The 23,082-nt window shown below is 39.4% G+C and overlaps 1 non-coding gene across 1 annotated transcript; it reads left to right on the top strand.

Annotated features, from left to right (window-relative positions):
• The first annotated feature begins 5,457 nt into the window (after positions 1-5,457).
• LOC148577994 (small nucleolar RNA R71) lies at positions 5,458-5,565 on the top strand. The gene has a single exon (XR_015903818.1). It is a non-coding gene; the product is annotated as a small nucleolar RNA R71 (small nucleolar RNA).
• The last annotated feature ends 17,517 nt before the right edge of the window (positions 5,566-23,082 follow it).

Below are 23,082 nucleotides of genomic sequence, written 5' to 3'. Positions count from 1 at the left end.
ACATGAGTAAGTAATTGATGCATAAATCCACTTCCTAGGCCCACTTGGTGTGTGTTTGGGCTGAGCCTGAGTGTTGCACGTGTAGAGGTCTTTCTTGGAGTTGAACGCCAGCTTTTGTGCCAGTTTGGGCGTTCAACTTTGGTTTTGGCTCCTTTTCTGGCGCTGAACGCCAGGTTTGGGTAGAAGGCTGGCGTTGAACACCAGTTTACGTCATCTATTCTTGGCCAAAGTATGGACTAATATATATTGCTGGAAATCCCTGGATGTCTACTTTCCAACGCAATTGGAAGCGCGCCATTTCGAGTTCTGTAGCTCCAGAAAATCTACTTTGAGTGCAGGGAGGTCAGAATCCAACAGCATCAGCAGTCCTTCTTCAACCTCTGAATCTGATTTTTGCTCAAGTCCCTCAATTTCAGCCAGAAAATACCTGAAATCACAGAAAAACACACAAACTCATAGTAAAGTCCAGAAATGTGAATTTAACATAAAAACTAATGAAAACATCCCTAAAAGTAACTAGATTTTACTAAAAACATACTAAAAACAATGTCAAAAAGCGTATAAATTATCCGCTCATCACAACACCAAACTTAAATTGTTGCTTGTCCCCAAGCAACTGAAAATCAAATATGATAAAAAGAAGAGAATATACTATAAATTCCAAACTATCAATGAAACATAGCTCCAATCAAATGAGCGGGACTTATAGCTTTTTGCCTCTTGAATAGTTTTGGCATCTCACTTTATCCATTGAGGTTCAGAATGATTGGCATCTATAGGAACTCAGAGTTCAGATAGTGTTATTGATTCTCCTAGTTCAGTATGATGATTCTTGAACACAGCTTCTTTATGAGTCTTGGCCGTGACCCTAAGCACTTTGTTTTCCAGTATTACCACCGGATACATAAATGCCACAGACACATAATTGGGTGAACCTTTTCAGATTGTGACTCAGCTTTGCTAAAGTCCCCAATTAGAGGTGTCCAGGGTTCTTAAGCACACTCTTTGTTTTTGCTTTGGACCTTGACTTTAACCGCTCACTCTCAAGTTTTCACTTGACACCTACACGCCACAAGCACATGGTTAGGGACAGCTTGGTTTAGCCGCTTAGACCAGGATTTTATTCCTTTAGGCCCTCCTATCCACTGATGCTCAAAGCCTTGGGATCCTTTTTATTGCCCTTGCCTTTTGGTTTTAAGGGTTACTGGCTTTTTCTGCTTGCTTTTCCTTTTTCTTTCTATTTTTTTTTTTGCCTATATATATATTTTTTTTCTGCAAGCTTTGTTCTTTGCTGCTTTTTCTTGCTTCAAGAATCATTTTTATGATTTTTCAGATTATTAAATAACATGTCTCCTAGTCATCATTCTTTCAAGAGCCAACATATTTAACATTCTTAAACAATAACTTCAAAAGACATATGCACTGTTCAAGCATACATTCAGAAAACAAGAAGCATTGTCACCACATCAATATAATTAAGCTAAGTTCAAGGATAAATTCGAAACTCATGTACTTCTTGTTCTTTTGAATTAAAACATTTTTCATTTAAGAGAGGTGATGGATTCATAGGACATTCATAACTTTAAGACAAAGTTACTAACTACTAATGATCATGTAATGAAGACACAAACATAGATAAGCACATAACATAGAAAACGAAAAACAGAGAAAGCAAGAACAAGGAATGAATCCACCTTAGTGATGGTGGTGTTTCCTTCTTGAGGAACCAATGATGTCCTTGAGCTCTTCTATGTCTTTTCCTTGTCTTTGTTGCTCCTCCCTCATTGCTTTTTGATCTTCTCTTATTTCATGAAGCATGATGGAGTGCTCTTGATGTTCCACCCTTAGTTGTCCCATATTGGAACTCAATTCTCCTAGGGAGGTGTTGATTTGCTCCCAATAGTTTTGTGGAGGAAAGTGCATTTGAGGCATCTCCAGAATCTCATGGTAATGAGCTTCTTGCGCCTCTTGAGCTCCATGAATGGGCTCTCTTGCTTGCTCCATCTTTTTCTTAGTGATGGGCTTGTCCTCTTTGATGAGGATATCTCCCTCTATGTCAATCCCAGCTGAATTGCATAGGTGGCAGATGAGGTGAGGAAAGGCTAACCTTGCCATAGTGGAGGACTTGTCAGCCACCTTGTAGAGTTCTTGAGGTATAATCTCATGAACTTCCACCTCTTCTCCAATCATGATGCTATGGATCATGATGGCCCGGTCTATAGTAACTTTAGACCGGTTGCTAGTGGGAATGATTGAGCATTGAATAAACTCCAACCATCCTCTAGCCACAGAGGTCCAATCTTCTTAGTTGAACCGGCTTGCCTTTGGAGTCAATCTTCCATTGAGCTCCTTCTACACATATGTCCATAAGGACTTGGTCCAACCTTTGATCAAAGTTGACTCTCCTTGTGTAGGGGCGTGCGTTCTCTTCCATGTTTGGCAAGTTGAACGCCAACCTCACATTTTCCGGACTAAAATCCAAGTATTTCCCCCGAACCATTGTAACATAGTTCTTTGGATTCGGGTTCCTACTTTGATCATGGTTCTTGGTGATCCATGCATTGGCATAGAACTCTTGAACCATTAGGATGCCGACTTGTTGGATGGGATTTGTTAGAACTTCCCATCCTCTTCTTTGAATTTCATGTCGGATCTCCGGATACTCATTTCTTTTGAGTTTGAAAGGGACCTCAGGGATCACCTTCTTCTTGGCCACAACATCATAGAAGTGGTCTTGATGGGCTTTGGAGATGAACCTTTCCATCTCCCATGACTCGGATGTGGAAGCTTTTGTCTTCCCTTTCCCCTTTCTAGAGGATTCTCCGGTCTTAGGTGCCATCAATGGTAATGGAAAAACAAAAAAGCTTATGCTTTTACCACACCAAACTTAGAATATTGCTCGCCCTCGAGCAATAAACAAAAGAATAGAAGAAGAAGAAGAAGAAATATGGAGAGGGAGAGGGAGATGTGGTTTCGGCCAAGAAGGGTGTAAAGGGGTGTGTTGTGTGAATTTGATGAAGAATAGAGGGCTTTATATAGGGAAGGGAGGGGGGGTTAAGGTTCGGCCATATGGGTGGGTTTGGGTGGGAAATTGGTTTTGAATTTTGAAGGTAGGTGGAGTTTATGAGGTAGGTTTATGGGGAAGAGTGGATGGATGTGAGTGGTGAAGGTTTAGTGGGGAAGAGAGATTGAGGTGATTGGTGAGGGGTTTTTAGGGAAGAGTGTTTATGGGGTTGTGAGAAAGAGAGTGGTGAGAAGAAGTGAGTGGAGGTAGGTGGGGATCCTGTGGGGTCCACAGATCCTGAGTGGATCCTGTGGGGTCCACAGATCCTGAGGTGTTCAAGGATTTACATCCCTGCACCCATTAGGCATGTAAAAATGCCTTTGTACTCAACTCTGGGCGTTCAGCGCCAGGTTGGTGGCCATTTTGGGCGTTCAGCGCCCATTTGTGTGCCATTTCTGGCGTTGAACACCAGAACCATGCCTGTTCTGACGTTCAGCGCCCAGAAGCTGCCCATTTTTGGCGTTCAGCGCCAGAACCATGCTCTGTTCTGGCGCTGAACGCCAGACAGATGCTCCTCCAGGGTGTGATTTTTCTTCTGCTGTTTTTGATTCTGTTTTCAATTTTTCTATTTATTTTGTGACTCCACATGATCATGAACCTAAGAAAACATGAAAAACAATGAAAATAAAAGTTAGATAAACATTGGGTTGCCTCCCAACAAGCGCTTCTTTAATGTCAATAGCTTGACAGTGGGCTCTCATGGAGCCTCACAGATGTTCAGAGCATTGTTGAAACTCTCCAACACCAAACTTAGAGTTTGGATATGGGAGTTCAACACCAAACTTAGAGTTTGGTTGTGGCCTCCCAACACCAAACTTAGAGTTTGACTGTGGGGGCTCTGGTTGACTCTGCTTTGAGAGAAGCTTTTTCTGCTTCCTCTTCATGGTTGCAGAGGGAGATCCTTGAGTTTTAAACACAAGGGAGTTCTCATTCCATTGAAGGACTATTTCACCTCTGTTAACATCAATCACAGCTCTTGCTGTGGCCAGGAAAGGTCTTCCTAGGATGATGGATTCATCCTCTTCCTTTCCAGTATCCAGGACTATGAAATCAGCAGGGATGCAAAGGCCTTCAACCTTTACTAACACGTCCTCTACTTGTCCATAAGCCTGTTTTCTTGAACTGTCTGCCATCTCTAATGAGATTTTAGCAGCTTGCACCCCATAGATTCCCAGTTTCTCTATTACAGAGAGGGGCATGAGGTTTATTCCTGAACCAAGGTCACACAGAGCCTTAAAGATCATGGTGCCTATGGTACAGGGTATTATGAACTTTCCAGGATCCTGTCTCTTCTGAGGCAATGTCAGTTGATCCAGATCACTTAGTTCATTGATGAACAAGGGAGGTTCAACTTCCCAAGTATCAATGCCAAATAATTTGGCATTCAGCTTCATGATTGCACCAAGAAACTTGGCAGTTTGCTCTTCAGTAACATCCTCATTCTCTTTAGAAGAGGAATACTCATCAGAGCTCATGAAGGGCATAAGGAGGTTCAATGGAATCTCTATGGTCTCTAGATGAGTCTCAGAGTCCTTTGGTTCCTTAGAGGGAAGCTCCTTATTGATCACTGGACATCCCAGGAGGTCTTCCTCCTTGGGATTCACGTCCTCCACTCCCCTTGTAGGTTCGGCCATGGTGCTTATGTCAATGGCCTTGCACTCTCCTTTTGGGTTCTCTTCTGTATTGCTTGGGAGAGTACTAGGAGGGATTTCAGTGATCCTTTTACTCAGCTGGCCCACTTGTGCTTCCAAATTTCTAATGAAAGACCTTGTTTCATTCATGAAACTCACAGTGGCCTTGGACAGATCAGAGACTAAGTTTGCCAGATTAGAAGTATTTTGTTCAGAGTTCTCTGTCTGTTGCTGAGTGGATGATGGAAAAGGTTTATTATTGTTACACCTGTTTCTTCCACCATTATTAAAGCCTTGTTGAGGCTTTTGATCCTTCCATGAGAAATTTGGATGATTTCTCCATGATGAGTTATAGGTGTTTCCATAAGGTTCACCTAAGTAATTCACCTCTGCTATTGCAGGGTTCTCAGGATCATAAGCTTCTTCTTCATAAGAAGCCTCTTGAGTACTGTTGGATGCAGCTTGCATTCCATGCAGACTCTGAGAGATCATATTGACTTGCTGAGTCAATATTTTATTCTGAGCCAATATGGCATTCAGAGTATCAACTTCAAGAACTCCCTTCTTCATAGGTGTCCCATTACTCACAGGATTTCTTTCAGAAGTGTACATGAACTGGTTATTAGCAACCATGTCAATGAGTTCTTGAGCTTCTGCAGGCGTTTTCTTTAGGTGAATGGATCCACCTACAGAAGTGTCCAGTGACATCTTTGATAGCTCAGATAAACCATCATAGAATATATCCAGGATGGTCCATTCTGAAAGCATGTCAGAGGGACACTTTTTGGTCAACTGTTTGTATCTTTCCCAAGCTTCATAGAGGGATTCACCTTCTTTCTGTCTGAAGGTTTGAACATCAGCTCTAAGCTTGCTCAGCTTTTGAGGAGGAAAGTACTTGGCTAAGAAAGCCGTGACCAGCTTATCCCAAGAGTTCAGGCTGTCTTTGGGTTGAGAATCCAACCATAATCTAGCTCTGTCTCTTACAGCAAAAGGGAAAAGCATGAGCCTGTAGACTTCAGGATCTATTCCATTAGTCTTAACAGTATCACATATCTGCAAGAATTCAGTTAAGAACTGAAAAGGATCTTCAGATGGAAGTCCATGAAACTTGCAGTTCTGCTCCATCAGAGAAACTAATTGAGGTTTCAGCTCAAAGTTGTTTGCTCCAATGGCAGGAATGGAGATGCTTCTTCCATGTAAATTGGAATTAGGTGTAGTAAAGTCACCAAGCATCTTCCTTACATTATTATTATTTTCGCCTGCCATCTCCTCTTCCTGTTCGAAAATTTCTGAAAGGTTATCTCTGGATTGTTGTATTTTGGCTTCTCTTAGTTTCTTTTTTAGAGTCCTTTCAGGTTCTGGATCTGCTTCAACAAGAATCTTCTTGTCCTTGCTCCTGCTCATATGACAAAGAAGAGGGCACAGAAAAAAAATAATAATAATAATAGAGATCCTTTATGCCACAGTATAGGGATCCCTGTGTGAGTAGAAGAAGAGGGGGAAACAAAGAATGTAATATAATGGAAGAACCACAATTGTGAGGATGGCAGAGATGTGAGATGAGATGTTAGGATATGAATGAATAAATAGAATAAGATGGGGTAGGGATAATTTTCAAAAAATATTTTTGAAAAAGAGTTAGTGATTTTTGAAAATGGTTTTTGAAAAATATTAGTAGTTTTTCGAAAATTAAGATTTAAAATTTAAAATAATAGTTAATTAAAAAGAAATTTTGAAAAAGGGGGAAGATATTTTCGAAAATGAGAGAGAGAGGATTAGTTAGGTAGTTTTGAAAAAGTTAAGAAACAAACAAAAAGTTAGTTAGTTAGGTGAAACAAATTTTGAAAACCAATTTTGAAAAGATAAGAAGTTAGGAAGTTAGAAAAGATATTTTGAAAAGATATTTTTGAAAAAGATAAGATAAGAAGATATTTTTGAAAAGATATGATAGGAATTAGTTTTTGAAAAAGGTTTGATTTTTAAAAACTCAATTAATGACTTGATTCATAAGAAATCACAAGATATGATTCTAGAACTTAAAGTTTGAATCTTTCTTAACAAGCAAGTAACAAACTTCAAATTTTTGAATCAAAACATTAATTGATTATGTTATTTTCAAAAATTTGATATAAAAATAAGAAAAAGATTTTTGAAAAATATTTTTGGAATTTTCGAAAATAACTAAGAATTTTGAAAAAGATTTGATTTTTGAAAAAGATTTTGAAAAAGATAAGATTTTCAAATTGAAAATTTGATTTGACTCATAAGAAACAACTTGATTTTAAAAATTTTTGAAAAAGTCAACCCAAATTTTTCGAATTTGATGAGAGAAAAAGGGAAAGATATTTTTTTTATTTTTGAATTTTTATGATGCAAGAGAGAAAAACACTAAAAAGATGCAATGCATGAAATTTTTAGATCAAAACATGTGATGCATGCAAGAATGCTATGAATGTCAAGATGAACACCAAGAACACTTTGAATGTCAAGATGAACATCATAGACACAATTTTGAAAAATTTTTAATGCAAAGAAAACATGCAAGACACCAAACTTAGAATTCTTTAATGCTTAAGCACTAAGAATTCAAGAATGCATATGATAAACATGAAAAGACACAAAACAAAAAATCATCAAGATCAAACAAGAAGACTTACCAAGAACAACTTGAAGATCATGAAGAACACCATGAATGCATGAAATTTTCGAAAAATGCAAGATGCACATGCAATTGACACCAAACTTATGACATGACTCATGACTCAAACAAGAAACACAAAAAATGTTTTTGATTTTTATGATTTTCTAATTATTTTTTTGTATATTTTTTTTTTCGAAAATTATATGAAAAAGAAAAAATAAGGATTCCAAAATTTTTAACATGAATTCCAGGAATCTTGCATTCTTAGTCTAAAGCTTCAGTCCAAGAATTAGACATGGCTCACTAGCCAGCCAAGCTTTCAATGAAAGCTCCGGTCCAAAACACTAGACATGGCCAATGGCCAGCCAAGCTTCAGCATGTGATTCAGACATGACATGCCTGACATACCCTACAGTCGTATAAAAGTGATGGTTGGAAGCCTCAGTCTAAACGAATTTAGACATGGCTTTACAGCCAGCCAGGCTTCACATGCTTCATGAAACACTAGAATTCATTCTTAAAAATTTTGAATAAAATTTTTGAAAACATTTTTTTTTTCGAAAACAGATGAGAAAATTTTAGAAATATTTTTGAAAAATTTTTGAAAATAAAATAAAAAGAAAATTACCTAATCTGAGCAACAAGATGAACCGTCAGTTGTCCAAACTTGAACAATCCCCGGCAACGGCGCCAAAAACTTGGTGCACGAAATTGTGATGTCCAGGCTCGAACAATCCCTCGCAACGTGAGCAACTTGGTACGCGTAATCGTGATTACACTTTAATTATGTAAAATTCATGGCTCTTTCTTGTCTCTGGCAATGGCGCCAAGAACATGGTGCCAATACCATGGTTCACAACTTCGATACAACTAACCAGCAAGTGCACTGGGTCGTCCAAGTAATACCTTACGTGAGTAAGGGTCGAATCCCACGGAGATTGTCGGTATGAAGCAAGCTATGGTCACCTTGTAAATCTTAGTTAGGCAGATATAAATGGATAATGGTGTTTTCGAATTTAATATAATAAAATAGGGATAGAAATACTTATGTAATTCATTGGTGAGAATTTCAGATAAGCGAATGGAGATGCTTTAGTTCCTCTGAACCTCTGCTTTCCTGCTATCTTCATCCAATCAGTCTTACTCCTTTCCATGGCTGGCTTTATGCAAGGGCATTACCGTTGTCAGTGGCTACATCCCCTCCTCTCAGTAAAAAATATGCTCACATGCTCTGTCACAGCACGGCTAATCATCTGTCGGTTCTCGATCATGCTGGAATAGGATTCACCCTCCTTTTGCATCTGTCAATAACGCCCAGCACTCGCGAGTTTGAAGCTCGTCACAGTCATTCAATCATTGAATCCTACTCGGAATACCACAGACAAGGTTTAGACTTTCCGGATTCTCTTGAATGCCGCCATCATTCTAGCTTACGCCACGAAGATTCTGGTTAGGAGATCTAAGAGATACTCATTCTAGCTTAATTCATGTAGAACAGAAGTGTTTGTCAAGCACGCGTTCATAAGGGAGAAGGATGATGAGCGTCACACATAATCATCACCTTCATCACGTTCTTGGGTGCGAATGGATATCTTAGAAGTGAAATAAGATGAATTGAATAGAAAATAGTAGTACTTTGCATTAATCTCTGAGGAACAGCAGAGCTCTACACCTTAATCTATGGAGTGTAGAAACTCTACCGTATGAAAATACATAAGTGAAGGTCCAGGCATGGCCGAGATGGCCAGCCCCCTATTGTGATCTAAGATAGCATACAACTGATCAAAGATGCCTAATACAATAGTAAAAGGTCCTATTTATAATAAACTAGCTACTAGGGTTTACATGAGTAAGTAATTGATGCATAAATCCACTTCCTAGGCCCACTTGGTGTGTGTTTGGGCTGAGCCTGAGTGTTGCACGTGTAGAGGTCTTTGTTGGAGTTGAACACCAGCTTTTGTGCCAGTTTGGGCGTTCAACTCTGGTTTTGGCTCCTTTTCTGGCGCTGGACGCCAGGTTTGGGTAGAAGGCTGGCGTTGAACGCCAGTTAACGTCGTCTATTCTTGGCCAAAGTATGGACTATTATATATTGCTGGAAATCCCTGGATGTCTACTTTCCAACGCAATTGGAAGCGCGCCATTTCGAGTTCTGTAGCTCCAGAAAATCCACTTTGAGTGAAGGGAGGTCAGAATCCAACAACATCAGCAGTCCTTCTTCAACCTCTGAATCTGATTTTTGCTCATGTCCCTCAATTTCAGCCAGAAAATACCTGAAATCACAGAAAAACACACAAACTCATAGTAAAGTCCAGAAATGTGAATTTAACATAAAAACTAATGAAAACATCCCTAAAAGTAACTAGATCCTACTAAAAACATACTAAAAACAATGTCAAAAAGCGTATAAATTATCCGCTCATCAACAAGAAAAGAAGGGATTCTCTACGTCAGAGTGCAGAGAAGTCCCAGTGAGGTATCCTGTGTAAAATAATAAAATAAAAATACTAAAAAAATTTCGAAAATGATAACTGAAATTAAACAGAAAATTTCAAAAATTAACAGGGAAAATAAACAAGGAAATTAAAATAAAATTAACTAGGTGACACCAAACTTAATTTCAGAAATTAAGGAAAAATATTAGTGCTATTTATTTATCTAAAAAAATATTTTTTCGAAAATACTAAGCAAAAATTAAAAAAAATTAAAACTAAAATGCCTAGTCTAAGCAATCAAACAACTGATAGTTGTTAATCACTATCAATCCCCGGCAACGGCGCCAAAAACTTGGTGTGGAAATTCTTACCACAGACTAACCGGCAAGTACACCAGGTCGTACCAAATAATACCTTAGGTGAGTGAGGGTCGATCCCACGAGGATTGAAGGACTAAGCAACAATGGTTGATTAATTTACTTAGTTAGGCAAATAGAAAATAGTGTTTGAGATTTCAAAATGCATTAAACAGAAGACAGGCGAATAACTAAGTTGGGAATAAGATATGGAGAAGGCAGTTAAGGCTTCAAAGTTATCTATTTTCCAGATTGACTTTTCTTATTAACTATTTTAATCATGCAAGATTTAATTCATGGAAAACTATATGTGACTAGACCCTAATTTCTTAGACCTTTCTAGTCTCCTCTAAAATTCATCAACCGCCAATTCCTTGGTCAATCAATTCCAATTAGGGGGTGAAGTTTAATTCTAGTTTATATGCCAGAGAAACTCTAATTACCCAAATATAAAAGGATTGTATGTCACATATCCCGTTAAATTCAGATAAACTAGAAATTTAGGAGAATATGTTTTCAAGCTGTTGTTCAAGTAAAGAGCTTTTCCAAGTTATACAAGAACTCAATTAGAAAGAGGGTCATACTTCCGTTCCACCTAAATTCATAAAATAAAGAACGAAAACAATTCTTGAAATAAAAATCAATACATGAATTAAAATAGAAAATAATATTATCAATCCATACAATAGAAAGAGCTCCTAACCTTAATAGTGGAGGTTTAGTTGCTCATGGCAAAGAGAAAATAAGGATTCTGATAAAATGTATTTTGGTAGAGGTGGAATGGAATCCCCTGTGGAATAATTCAAATCCCCTTTTATATCTAATCCTAATTAATTTAAAATCTATCTTCTAAAACTAAAATAATATCTTTTCCTATTTTAAAATAAAAATAAAGTTTTAAATCACAATTAATTAATCAGCGTTTTCTGCACTTCGCGTTTGTCACGCGTACGCGTCAGTCACGCGTACGGGTCGATGATCTTTTTCGCATGTCACGCGTACGCGTCAGGTACGCGCATGCGTCACTGTGCAAATCTTCAATCCATGCGTACGCGTCAGCTATGCACACGCGTCGCCATGGAAAGCTCCAAATCACGTGCACGCGTCAGGTACGCGCACGCGTCGCTCCTCGTTGTCATCTCCTTTAATTCTTGTGCTCCTTCCATTTGTGCAAGCTTCCTCTCCATCCTCTAAGAATTTCTGCCCTATATAGCCTTCTTCTCTTTTTCTGCGGAACCTCCATCAAATCCAACCAAATGCTACCTAAAATAAACAAAATTGAACAAAACTCAAAGTAGCATCCATAGTGGCTAAAAGATAATTAATTCTTAATTAAACTCAACAAATTAAATGCAAATTTACTAGGAAAGGATAGGAAAGATGCTCACGCATCAGGGGCAAAAAGTCAAAGGCGCACTTCCCTTTCAGGCATTAAATGCCCAATCCTGGCGCTGAACGCCAGCAAGCAATCCGTTTCACATTCTATTGGACCTCCAAGTGAATTTAGCGCTTATTAGTTTTATCTTATTTTATCTTTGTAATCTTTATTTTAAAATAATATCTCTTAGGTTATCATTTATTATTCGGTTAGTATTTAAAGGAGAAGATCAATTAGGTTTAGGATCATCTTCCATCCGCAACTTTCAGAGCCCTGTTTTCTTTGTAAGTCATGAGCAACTAAACCTCCTGGTTAAGGTTAGGAGCTCTGTTTATTTCTATGGATTAATATTATTATTCATCTATTTTAATTAATGTTTGATTCAATTCTAAGGTGTTGTTTTTGTTTTTAATCTTATGAATTTGGGAGGAACAAGAGTATCACCCTTATTCTACATGAGCTCTTGTGATTTTTGAGAGAGCTACCTTGCTTGAGCTACAACTTGAAAACACTCCTCCTAAACTGCTAATTACATGAACTAATTGGGATATATGACATAAAATCCTATTAGCTTTGGTAATTGAGGTTTTTGTGGCGCTAAACTAGTTTTCTGAACTTCACCCTCTGATCTAAATTGAATGACCACAAGAGTGGCTTTTGGTGAGGATTAGAGGAGATTAAAACACTAAGAGATTAGGGTTTAATCACTTATGGTTTGCCATAGAATGAATCACTCATTGTTAAAATAGGGTAAGACGTTTTAATCCGAAAAAGTAAACATCTCCGAGGCCTTAACAGTTTTTTCATCATTGTTTTACACCAAACCTGTTTATTTGCTTTATTTACTTGCTTTTCTCTACTTATGTATTTTACACCAACAACTATGTTTTACTGTTTACCTGACTAAGTCTAACAGGATAACTATTGCTTGCTCAGTCCAACAATCCTTGTGGGATCGACCCTCACTCACCTGAGGTATTACTTGGATGACCCGGTGCACTTGCCGATAAAGTTGTGTGAGTTCTAATTTTGCACACCAAGTTTTGGGGTGGCCGTTCAGCGCCCAGGGGGGAGTTGCCAGCATTTTCCTTTCTTGCCCCAGGCATCTCCAAACAGCTTCGAATTTCACCAAAAACGATAAAAACACAAGAAAAATTCAAAGTAGCATCCAAAGGTGATTTTTGCACGAAAATCAATTAAAAGTAAATAAAATCTAACCAAAAATAGTATAAAAACAACTAGAAAAAAGGGGTATAAGATGCTCACACATCAATTTACAGCATGAGGAAAGGCTTAGGATAATTAGGGTGTTACACAGATAATCAGCCACTATCTGCTACCATATCCGCGCCTCGGGAGTGAGATCAGAGCATGCAATGCTGATGCGGGCAGCTTTTTCGCCCGCACTATACACCCAACGGGCCTCAGGACGAATAATCTTCTTCAAAAAAAGATCCAAAGGGATCTTGCCCTTAATCACATCCACCTTAATCTTCTGATAGGCATCTTGACTAAGCAGAATGTGAGGAATCTTCAGGGGGGCTTCAAAAGCTTGATTGGATGTATCCAATCACTTTCCTCGGAGGAATACCATCTCCACTTCCCAAGCCAAGAGATCTCCGTAGAATTCCCTCACCATTGATTCATTAATTTCCATTGGATCCTGGTGTGGGATTTAGAAAACCCACAACTAAACCGGCAACAACACCGGGTTGTCTAAGTAATACCTCAGGTAAGTAAGGATCGATCCCACGAGGACTGAGGAACTGAGCAACAATGGTCAACTGATTGGCTTAGTTAGGTGAATGGAAGAATTGGTTTAGTGGGTTTTAAAATGCATTGAATAGCAAAACAAGAGTAAAGAACGCAAATAATGGGTCTGGTGTGAAAACAGTGAGAGACAACAGTTAAGGTATCGGAGATGTTTACTTTTTCGGATTAAGTTTTTTTACCAACTATTTTAACATGGAAGATTCATTTCATGGCAAACTATAATTGACTAAATCCTAATGTCTTAGTGATTTAGTCTCTTCTAACCTTCATCAACCGCCACCGTCGTGGTCACTTAATTCCGATTAGATGGTTAAGTTCAAAACTAGTTTATGGCCACAAAAACCCTAATTACCCAAAGCTAACAAGATTATATGTCACTGACGTTAGAGTTTTCTACCAGTAAAGAAATTCATAGAAATGGTTGCGTTGTAGATATAGTTTCTAAACCGGCAAAAATCCCTTCGTACAAGCGTGTTGGGTGTCACAAGTAACAAACCCTTTTAAAAATTGTTAACCGAGTATTCAAACCTCTCAAGAAACTGTGAGGAAGTATGTTCTTATTATTGGCTATAAAGGTTGTAATCGGCGTTTAGGAGGTGAGAAGCAAGTAATTTAAATGACGAGTGAATTAAATGGCAAGTAAAAATAAATAGTAACTGTAAAACAACTTTTGGTAAGATAAGGGAAATTAGAAGTCCAACTTAGTTATCCTTCTCAACAATAATGAAAGTTGTATCTTAATTCCACTTGGTCAACCTTTACCAGAGCAAAGGAAAGTTAAGGGACTAATTAAATTGACCTTTGAATCCTAATTATTTCCTAAGAAAAGGTTGGGATTAATTAAGTTCAACTCAATTAGCAAGGTAACGATTATCAATTATGTTGAGTTTAATAACTGTTGAGTTACTGAATTCTAAACCAAAACCAAAAGGGGAAAAAGTAAATTGCTGAAATAATAAAAGTGTCCTTAGATGGGAAGTAATGGCAACTTAAATCAAAGAGAATAATCATAAACTGAAAATACCTCAAATTATCATTAATTCAATTAGAAATCTGTAACATGGAATAATTTATAAATTATAATAATCAATTCAAATGTTGGAATAAATAAAAGTAAAACTAAAAGAACATTAAACCTGGATCCAGAGTTACACTTAAAACAAGAAGAAATCCTAAATCCTAAAAGAGAGAGAGAGAAGATCTCCCTCTCAACTAAATCTAAATCATTGAAAGGTGAAAAAATGTGAGCTCCCTTTGAATGGAAGCATTCCCACACTTTATAACCTCTGGTCTATGCTGTCTGTACTTGGATCTGGGCCAAAAAGGGCTTCAGAATTTGCTGGGGGCGTATTATGTAATTTCTGGTGCGTGGCCTCTGTCACGCGTCTGCGTGGGTCACGTGGTCGCGTCATTTGGAACTTTTCCTTGCCACGCGGTCGTGTCAGTCATGCGACCGCGTCATATGTATTCTGCTTAAGGCGCGCGGTCGCGTCAGTCATGCGGCCGCGTCGCTGCTGATTTGTACTTGGCACGTGATCGCGTCATCCATGCGATCGCGTGGATACCAGTTTCCTTAAAGCTCCGTTTTGCTTCTTCCTTCCATTCTAGTATGTTTCCTTTTTCATCCTTTAAGTCATTCTGCCTTAGAAAATCTGAAACTACTCAACACACTAATCACGGCATCGAATGGAAATAAAGGTAATTAAAATAATTAATTTTTAAAGCTTAGGAAACATGTTTTTCACAACATGACATAATAAGGAAGGGAAAGTAAGACCATGCAATTAATGTGAATAAGTAGGTGAAGAGTTGAATAAATCACTCTAATTAAGTACAAAAGAACTCATGAAATATGGGTTTATCAACCTCCCCACACTTAAACACTAGCATGTCCTCATGCTAAATCCAAGGTAAATAGTTAAGGTTAAAGTGATGGAATGTTATGAAATGCAACCTATGCTAAATGCATCTACCTAATGAGTCATGCAATTCTAATTTATCCACTCATATATAAAGTTTACATGCAGCTAAGTTAATTCACATTCTCAAGGAGTTGTGTATATATATATAGCCAACCCTTAAATAATAAAGCACTTTAGCAAATGAGATGGGAAAGAAAACATTATACAAACTTGCAAAACAATTAGTAAATTTTAAGCACAGATATATGTTGATGAGTTATTGAACCCTCACTGGATTTTGTGTTTACTCTCTAGTCACTCAGTGTTTATTGGGTTTATTCACTCTATTTTTCTTTTTATTCTTAATTTCTACAGCTTTGTTTTTCATCTAACCAATCAACAATTATAGAACATAGTCATACCAAAAAGTCATGAGGTCTTAATTAAGGTTGTAATGGGGCCAAGGTAAAGGTAAGGATTTATGTATAGGGTTAAGTGAGCTAATAAACGAATCCCTAATTAGACTAAGATCTCACCTAACATACACATCTAGTAAAATAAAATTTCTTTACCTAATTTCCCATAATTTCCCACTTATTGTTACATGCTCATGTTTTACTTTTTATTTTATTTTATTTTATTTTTTATTCCATGTGCATTATTTTCATTGGGGAATTTCCTTTTTGTATTCCCTTTTATTTAGATGCTGAAAAATAACTTTTTTTTAATGCACATGATAATTGAATTATTTAGATTTTCTTATGAGCATGTTTCCCAAATTTTATTTTATTCCTTTTAACTTCTCTACCTTTTGTTTCTATCATCCATGTTCCCAAAAGGTTTACCACATTTAACTCTATTTATAATTTTCTATCTTAAGCTAACCAAAGATTCACTTGGGATTTTATTTTATTTTTCTGCTTAAGGCTAGTAATTTGGCTAAATAGAATAAAAGGGTTTTGAAAGGCTCAAGGGGGCTAACAAGGGCAATGTAAAAGGTAGGCTAATTTGGGGTGAGTGAGCTAAAATCAAATGATGGCCTCAATCATTCTCTTGGTATGTATCTATTCTATATTCTATAATTGGACATATAGATTAAAGCAAAGTAAAGAACATCAGAATAAAAAGAAATGTGACACACAGAAATGAGATTATGGTTTGAATGCAACCATACAATTTAGGCTCAAGACTCACAGGCTGTGTGTTCTCTAACTCAAGCATCATATATCATTCATATATTGTATGCAGGTTTAGTTAAAAATTCCCATTATTCTCTTTTTAAAAAAAATTATTTAGGGTAGCTTTTAAAGTTTTAATGTTCCTCCTTGATGAAATGTTGTCAACTAACATGTAATGCTATATATACAAGGTGTGGGTTGTTTTGATTCTGTTAAAGTTTCTAGTTTACTTCCTTTTTATATTTTTTTATTTAAACTATACTATCTTATGCTAAAAAGGGTAAACTATACTAATTAATCCACTAATAAATCAGAATTGCAAACTAAACTAAATAACTAAACTAAACTAAATAACTAAAATATGAACAAAAAATGCAAAATGCAGAAAATAGAGTAAAATACACAAGTAGCAATGTATAAGTACTTAGAAAATAACAGTAAAAGAAAAAGAGAAAAATACAGAAAAAATATCCAAAATAAAAGAAAAAGTATGTAGTGGTTCACCAAAATAAACGCCAGAGATAGCGACCTCCCCACACTTAAAATGACGCATCGTCCTTGATGCTCAATCAATCCTGGTGTGAAGGAGTGTCATCAATGGTAGGGATGGTAGCTGGGGTCTCCGTGGCGGTGGTGGGCTGAGGATCTGGCTGCTGTGGAGGTGGGACGGACTGGAGCGGGATCTCCGGATCTGCAGCCTCTATCTGGGGCATAACCTCCTGATGCGGGGCAGCCTGCTCTGTGGCTGCCTGCTGATGAGTCTCCGCCTGGGAATGAGGCTCCTCCTCGTGCTCATCCTCTGATGGCTCTGAAGGGGTGTCGGGCTCGGAGGGGATGTCGGTGCCCTGTCTGATCATCAGCTTCAGATGGGAATAGCGTCGCTTGCTGCGGCTCTCTAATCTCTCATACCGGCGCCTGTTACGGCGCTCCATCTGATCAAGCTGGCAGAATAGACGGTGCACGAGGCGATAGACCGGCTCAGAGGCGGGTGGAGGTGCAGTGGTGGCAGCAGGGGCAGCTGGGGCAGCTGTGGATGAAGAGGGTCCAGCAGACGGAGGGGCTGTCTCATCAGTAGCAGTGACAGGTGGTGGTCTGTAGCCCAAAGCAAGGAAGTTCTTACTGTGCGGGATGATCTTCCTGCAGTCCGCTGCGGGTGGTCTCTCATCGGCATCCTCCCAAGGCACATCAGCCTGACGGCCTAGCCGTGTAACCAGGTAAGGAAAGGGGAGGGTGCCTCATACGTGGGCCCTGGCCATATAATGCCAGATAAAATGAGGTAAGTATATGTCCTTACCCTCCAGCACACACCAAAGGAGGGTGATCATGGTAGCCGGGATCTCCGTCTTGTGAGTACTCGGCATCACAAAATTACTCAAGATCTGATGCCATAGCCGAGCCTCATCGTTCAAGTACACTCTCTTGATTCCTCTAGGCATAGTGGTGTTCTGACCCATCTCCCAAGGAACAGCAGGGTCGAGAGCTATCCGTGCTTTCACAGCATCCCAGTCAAACTGCATCTGGCCCATGTCCTCCTCAGCCTGTGCAAAACTATCTGGCTGATCCGACTTGGCTGGGAGCTGGAGAATGGTCTCTATGGCTTCCTCTGTGACCAGAATTTGCTTTTCCCTTAGGTTCACTGCATCAAGGGTAGTAAGGTAGTAGTTGCAACAGAATTCCCTGACCCAAGATGCATTGACCTCTGTCAGTGGTCTCTCCAGAAAGAACCAGCCCCTTTGCTTGATTTGCTCAGTAGTGTATTGCTGGAGGGCCTCTGGAATCTTCAAGGTATGTTCCAGGTATAGGTTTCTGGAGTTTGCAAAAGCCGGGTACTTCAGTTCACAGTACCGGTTTGCAAATTTTATAGGATCGTTTGCAGGAAGCAGCTGGTTAGCTTTCTCCTGCGGTGTGAAGTTCTTCTCCCGCCATGATGAATCATGCATTAGAGCAATGATGGACTGGGAGGAATCTCCTCTCTTGCGCTTGCCAGTAGCCTTGCCTTTGCCTTTCCTTTGTGAGGCAGACATCCTGAAAATTAGAAAATCAGGAATGGATAAAAAAAATAGGGAAGCAAATAGGCAATTTAAACAAAGGGAACTCAAAGCGGTAAGGAAGGAATAGAATAAGGAAAATGAGTATATGAAATGTGATTGAATTTATGTTAAATGGAAAAAATAAGCAATATGCCATGGTTAGAAGGTTAGAGGAAAGTGAAAATAATCAGAAAAAAGATCAAAAGGGTTAGTATGGTTAGGATTTGAAAAAGAAATTAGTAAATTAAAATTAGTGAGTTAGGAAAGTAAGTGGCATAGAAAAAATTCCATATAACAAGGATTCGCAGGTAAGAATAGAAGTATTCATAATTGAACAAGCAGTTTATGAACCAGGAAATCAAAAAGGATGAGAAGATCTGCCATAGCATTCATATAGTGGTTTGGGTAAAGCAGAGTAAAACATATTTCAGAAATGCCAAACCAAAACATGAATGAAAACAAAATTTAAAAAAATTGGGCAGCATTCCGGCTAAAATTGGATTGTCCCGGAAAATAAACAGCAATTTAATTAGTTCATATGAATTAAAAAAATCAAGCTGCAAGTACATAGATATAAAATAAACATAAAAACGCAATGTAAACAGCAGCAACATACAAGAAAGCAGCATATAAATCATGATTATAGTAGCAACAGATTTGCACATAGGATAAAACAGAAGTAAGAACAGTGCAAGTAAACAGACCTAGATCCACTAACCACAGCCTAAGCTACCTAACAACCTAAAATTTCACTACAACATGCAAGTCTAACTATCCTAATTATGAACATAAACGGAATAAATACAGAAGAATAACGAACAGATAGAAAGGGCTGCGTATTGCGGAACCTGGTAAGCGGAAGGGGTGGGACAGGGAAGAAGGTGGCTGCGGCGACGTCCGGTGTGGTGGTGGTGCACGGCGACGCGGTGGTGGCGGCGGAGGGGGTTGGTGGCGGAGAAAGGGTTTAGGTTAAGTGTTGGAGGAAGAGGATAGGGGTGGGAGGTGGGGGTTGGGGGTTGGGGTTGCTGGCTGAAGGGGTGGGGCGCGGTGGATGGCCGTCGGTGGTGAGGTGGTGGCGGCGAGCAGCGGTGGAAAGGGGAGGAGAGAGGAAGAAGGAAGGAGAGAGAATGGGAAGGGTGGTACGATGGTGGTGGTGGGTCGGCGGCGGCGTCTGGGGGATGGTGCGGTGGTGGCTGGAAGGTGGTGGGTGGTGGTTGGAGGGAGAGGAGGCAGAGAAGGGGAAGAGGGTTGGGGGTGAGGGCTGCGCGACTGATAGGGTTCGCGGGCTGGGGGGGTTATATTTTCGAATCTACGCGGCCGCGTGGGGCACGCGGTCGCGTGGTTGGGACGAGAATGGGAGTGACGCGATTGCGTGGGGTGTGCGATCGCATGAGAGCAGGGAAAGAAGGGTGACGCGATCGCATGGGTCGCGCGATCGCGTCGTTGGAAGTCGTGCTAAACGCACGACTCCAGCGCCGTTTTAGCGCAACTCTCTGTCTCCTTTTGGGGCGATGTGCAATCCATGCGACGCGATCGCGTCGCTCACGCGGTCGCGTGGGATTGGTATTGGGTAAGTGACGCGATCGCATGGGGCATGCGATCGCGTGGGCCAATTTGTGCGAATCGCACAAGGGCCGCACGATTCCAGCCCAACTTTCTGTCCATTGGATCCTTACGCCGATATATATATCACGCGGCCACGTGGGTCACGCGGTCGCATGGGTGGTGTTTTTCGCGATATGACGCGATCGCATGGGGCATGCGGTCGCGTCGTGTAACCTTTTATATATATATGCATGAAAAATGCAGAATGCAATGACTATCATGAATGCTTATGCATGATTCCAGGTTTAATAAATAAAAAGGAAAAATGAAAGCAATTATCAAGAAATAAGTTGAAAAAGAAGCGACCATACCATGGTGGGTTGTCTCCCACCTAGCACTTTTAGTTAAAGTCCTTAAGTTGGACATTGGAAGAGTATCCTGTTATGGTGGCTTGTGTTTAAATTTGTCCAAAAATCTCCACCAGTGCTTGGAATGCCAATAGCCTCCGGGGTCCTAAACTAGGCATGTAAAGCTCCTGCGCAGCTTTAAACAGATATCCAGCCTCCCGGGATGACGAATGTCAGAACATAATCCATGATCCCAAGCTGTGTTTTTAGATCCGCCTCCGTTTTGCTTTGTAAGTTTCCATTCGAGCGGGTTAAAGAGTAGAATCTCACCGTGGTGACCAAACGTTCTCCGTGATCCATGCAATTGAGCACGATACCAATCCGTGTACTTCGAGGTGAAGCGTGGAACCTTATTGAACCTGGTGCACCAGCTCTGAATACGAGCCATTTCCCTCTTACTCTTAAAGCCGCAGAGAGCTCTAAGCTGGCCATCTGTTTCAAGCAAACCATATTCAAGTGAATAAGTAAAGTTATAAGTTAAGGATTGTACCCACTTAAAGCTTGTATTGGGTGGTAATGGCCTTGGGACAGGTGTTTTTGGTGGTTCTGTGAGTTCCATTTCTTTGTGTTCTTCTGATTCTTCCACTTCCTTGCAAAGATCTTCAATTGTATATGTATCCTGGTCAAAGTCTTCTATGTCTTCCTCATCACTCGAGTCATAGATTGGAGGTTGAGAGAAATCTACCTCCGCATCATCTTCATATTCACTTGGGGAAGATTCTTCGATCTCAGAGAATTCACTTGCGGACGCAAGTTCATCACTAGGAGAACTAGACTTGCGACTATCATCATCAAGGAAATTTGCTTCTTGGATTATTCCGTCTGATTCTTCGTAAACGACTTGCCTTGGAGATTGTACGATATCCTCCTTAGCATAAACTGTGGCATCTCGGACGGAGTTTTCCTCGATTCTGGATTCCCAAGGAAGTTCAGCATCGCCTAGATCTTCAACCAACTCTTCTTCTTGAACAATGACAGCTTCTTCCACTTGTTCTAGTACGAATTCATTCTCTGTCTTGTCCACTGGAGTCTCCAGTATTTCTTTCATGCTACGCTCTTCATTGGGCTGTCCACATGGAGCTGTGGTTGGTCCTTGTATATTTGAGCGCCTAGTGGCCCATTGAATTAGTGCTTGCTCCAGTTGTTAAATGGTTGTTTGAAATTTAATCATTGTTTCTTTCAGGTGATCCTTTACTTCGCGGTTTGCCAGACTTGGGCATGATACAAAGGAAAGTGGTGATGATTGGGAATGATTGGATTGGTATTGGGGTAAGGAAGGATCATATGATGGCAAATGGTGAAGAGAAGCTTGTGAGTGTGGTGGTTCGAGGTTATGTTGAAAGGATGGTTCATATGCACGGGGTGGGGCTTGTTGGTAGTTACAAGGTTGTCCACCATGTCTTATAGCTGGGTATGCACGGTAGAATGGTCTTTGTCCAGGATATCTCGGAGGGTGTTGCTGCCTAAAGGGTTGATTAGATCCTCTTGGCCCCATCCATCCTTGATTGGTCTGACCTTGATGCACATTCCTGCTATAACTTCTATTTCCTTCAACAATATTAGAACCAAACTCAAAGCGAGAGGGGTGAGAGTTCATAGTAGCAAATAAAGAGAAAAAGGAAAAACAACAATAAATAAACAAGCAAAAGAAAAAAAAATATTTACAATAACCAATAATAAGGCACACGTTAGCAGTTCCCCGGCAACGGAGCCATTTTGACGTCAGAGTTTTCTACCAATAAAGAAATTCATAGAAACGGTTGCGTTGTAGATATAGTTTCTAAACCGGCAAAAATCCCTTCGTACAAACGTGTTGAGTGTCACAAGTAACAAACTCCTTTAAAAATTGTTAACCGAGTATTCAAACCTCGGGTCGTCTTCTCAAGAAACTGCGAGGAAGTATGTTCTTATTATTGGCTATAAAGGTTGTAATCGGGGTTTAGAAGGTGAGAAGCAAGTAATTTAAATGACGAGTGAATTAAACGGCAAGTAAAAATAAATAGTAACTGTAAAACAACTTTTGGCAAGATAAGGGAAATTAGAAGTCCAACTTAGTTATCCTTCTCAACAATAATGAAAGTTGTATCTTAATTCCACTTGGTCAACCTTTACCAGAGCAAAGGAAAGTTAAGGGACTAATTAAATTGACCTTTGAATCCTAATTATTTCCTAAGAAAAGGTTGGGATTAATTAAGTTCAACTCAATTAGCAAGGTAACGATTATCAATTATGTTGAGTTTAATAACTGTTGAGTTACTGAATTCTAAACCAAAACCAAAAGGGGAAAAAGTAAATTGCTGAAATAATAAAAGTGTCCTTAGATGGGAAGTAATGGCAACTTAAATCAAAGAGAATAATCATAAACTGAAAATACCTCAAATTATCATTAATTCAATTAGAAATCTGTAACATGGAATAATTCATAAATTATAATAATCAATTCAAATGTTGGAATAAATAAAAGTAAAACTAAAAGAACATTAAACCTGGATCCAGAGTTACTCTTAAAACAAGAAAAAATCCTAAATCCTAAAAGAGAGAGAGAGAAGATCTCCCTCTCAACTAAATCTAAATCATTGAAAGGTGAAAAAATGCGAGCTCCCTTTGAATGGAAGCATTCCCACACTTTATAACCTCTGGTCTATGCTGTCTGTACTTGGATCTGGGCCAAAAAGGGCTTCAGAATTCGCTGGGGGCGTATTCTGTAATTTCTGGTGCGTGGCCTCTGTCACGCGTCCGCGTGGGT

The sequence above is a fragment of the Arachis ipaensis genome, chromosome B1 (genome assembly GCF_059453495.1).
Source record: "Arachis ipaensis isolate K30076 ecotype BB chromosome B1, ASM5945349v1, whole genome shotgun sequence".
Classification (NCBI taxonomy): Eukaryota; Viridiplantae; Streptophyta; class Magnoliopsida; order Fabales; family Fabaceae; genus Arachis; species Arachis ipaensis.
Note: the sequence above shows the minus strand (reverse complement) of the source record. Positions and strands in the feature narration are given on the sequence as shown.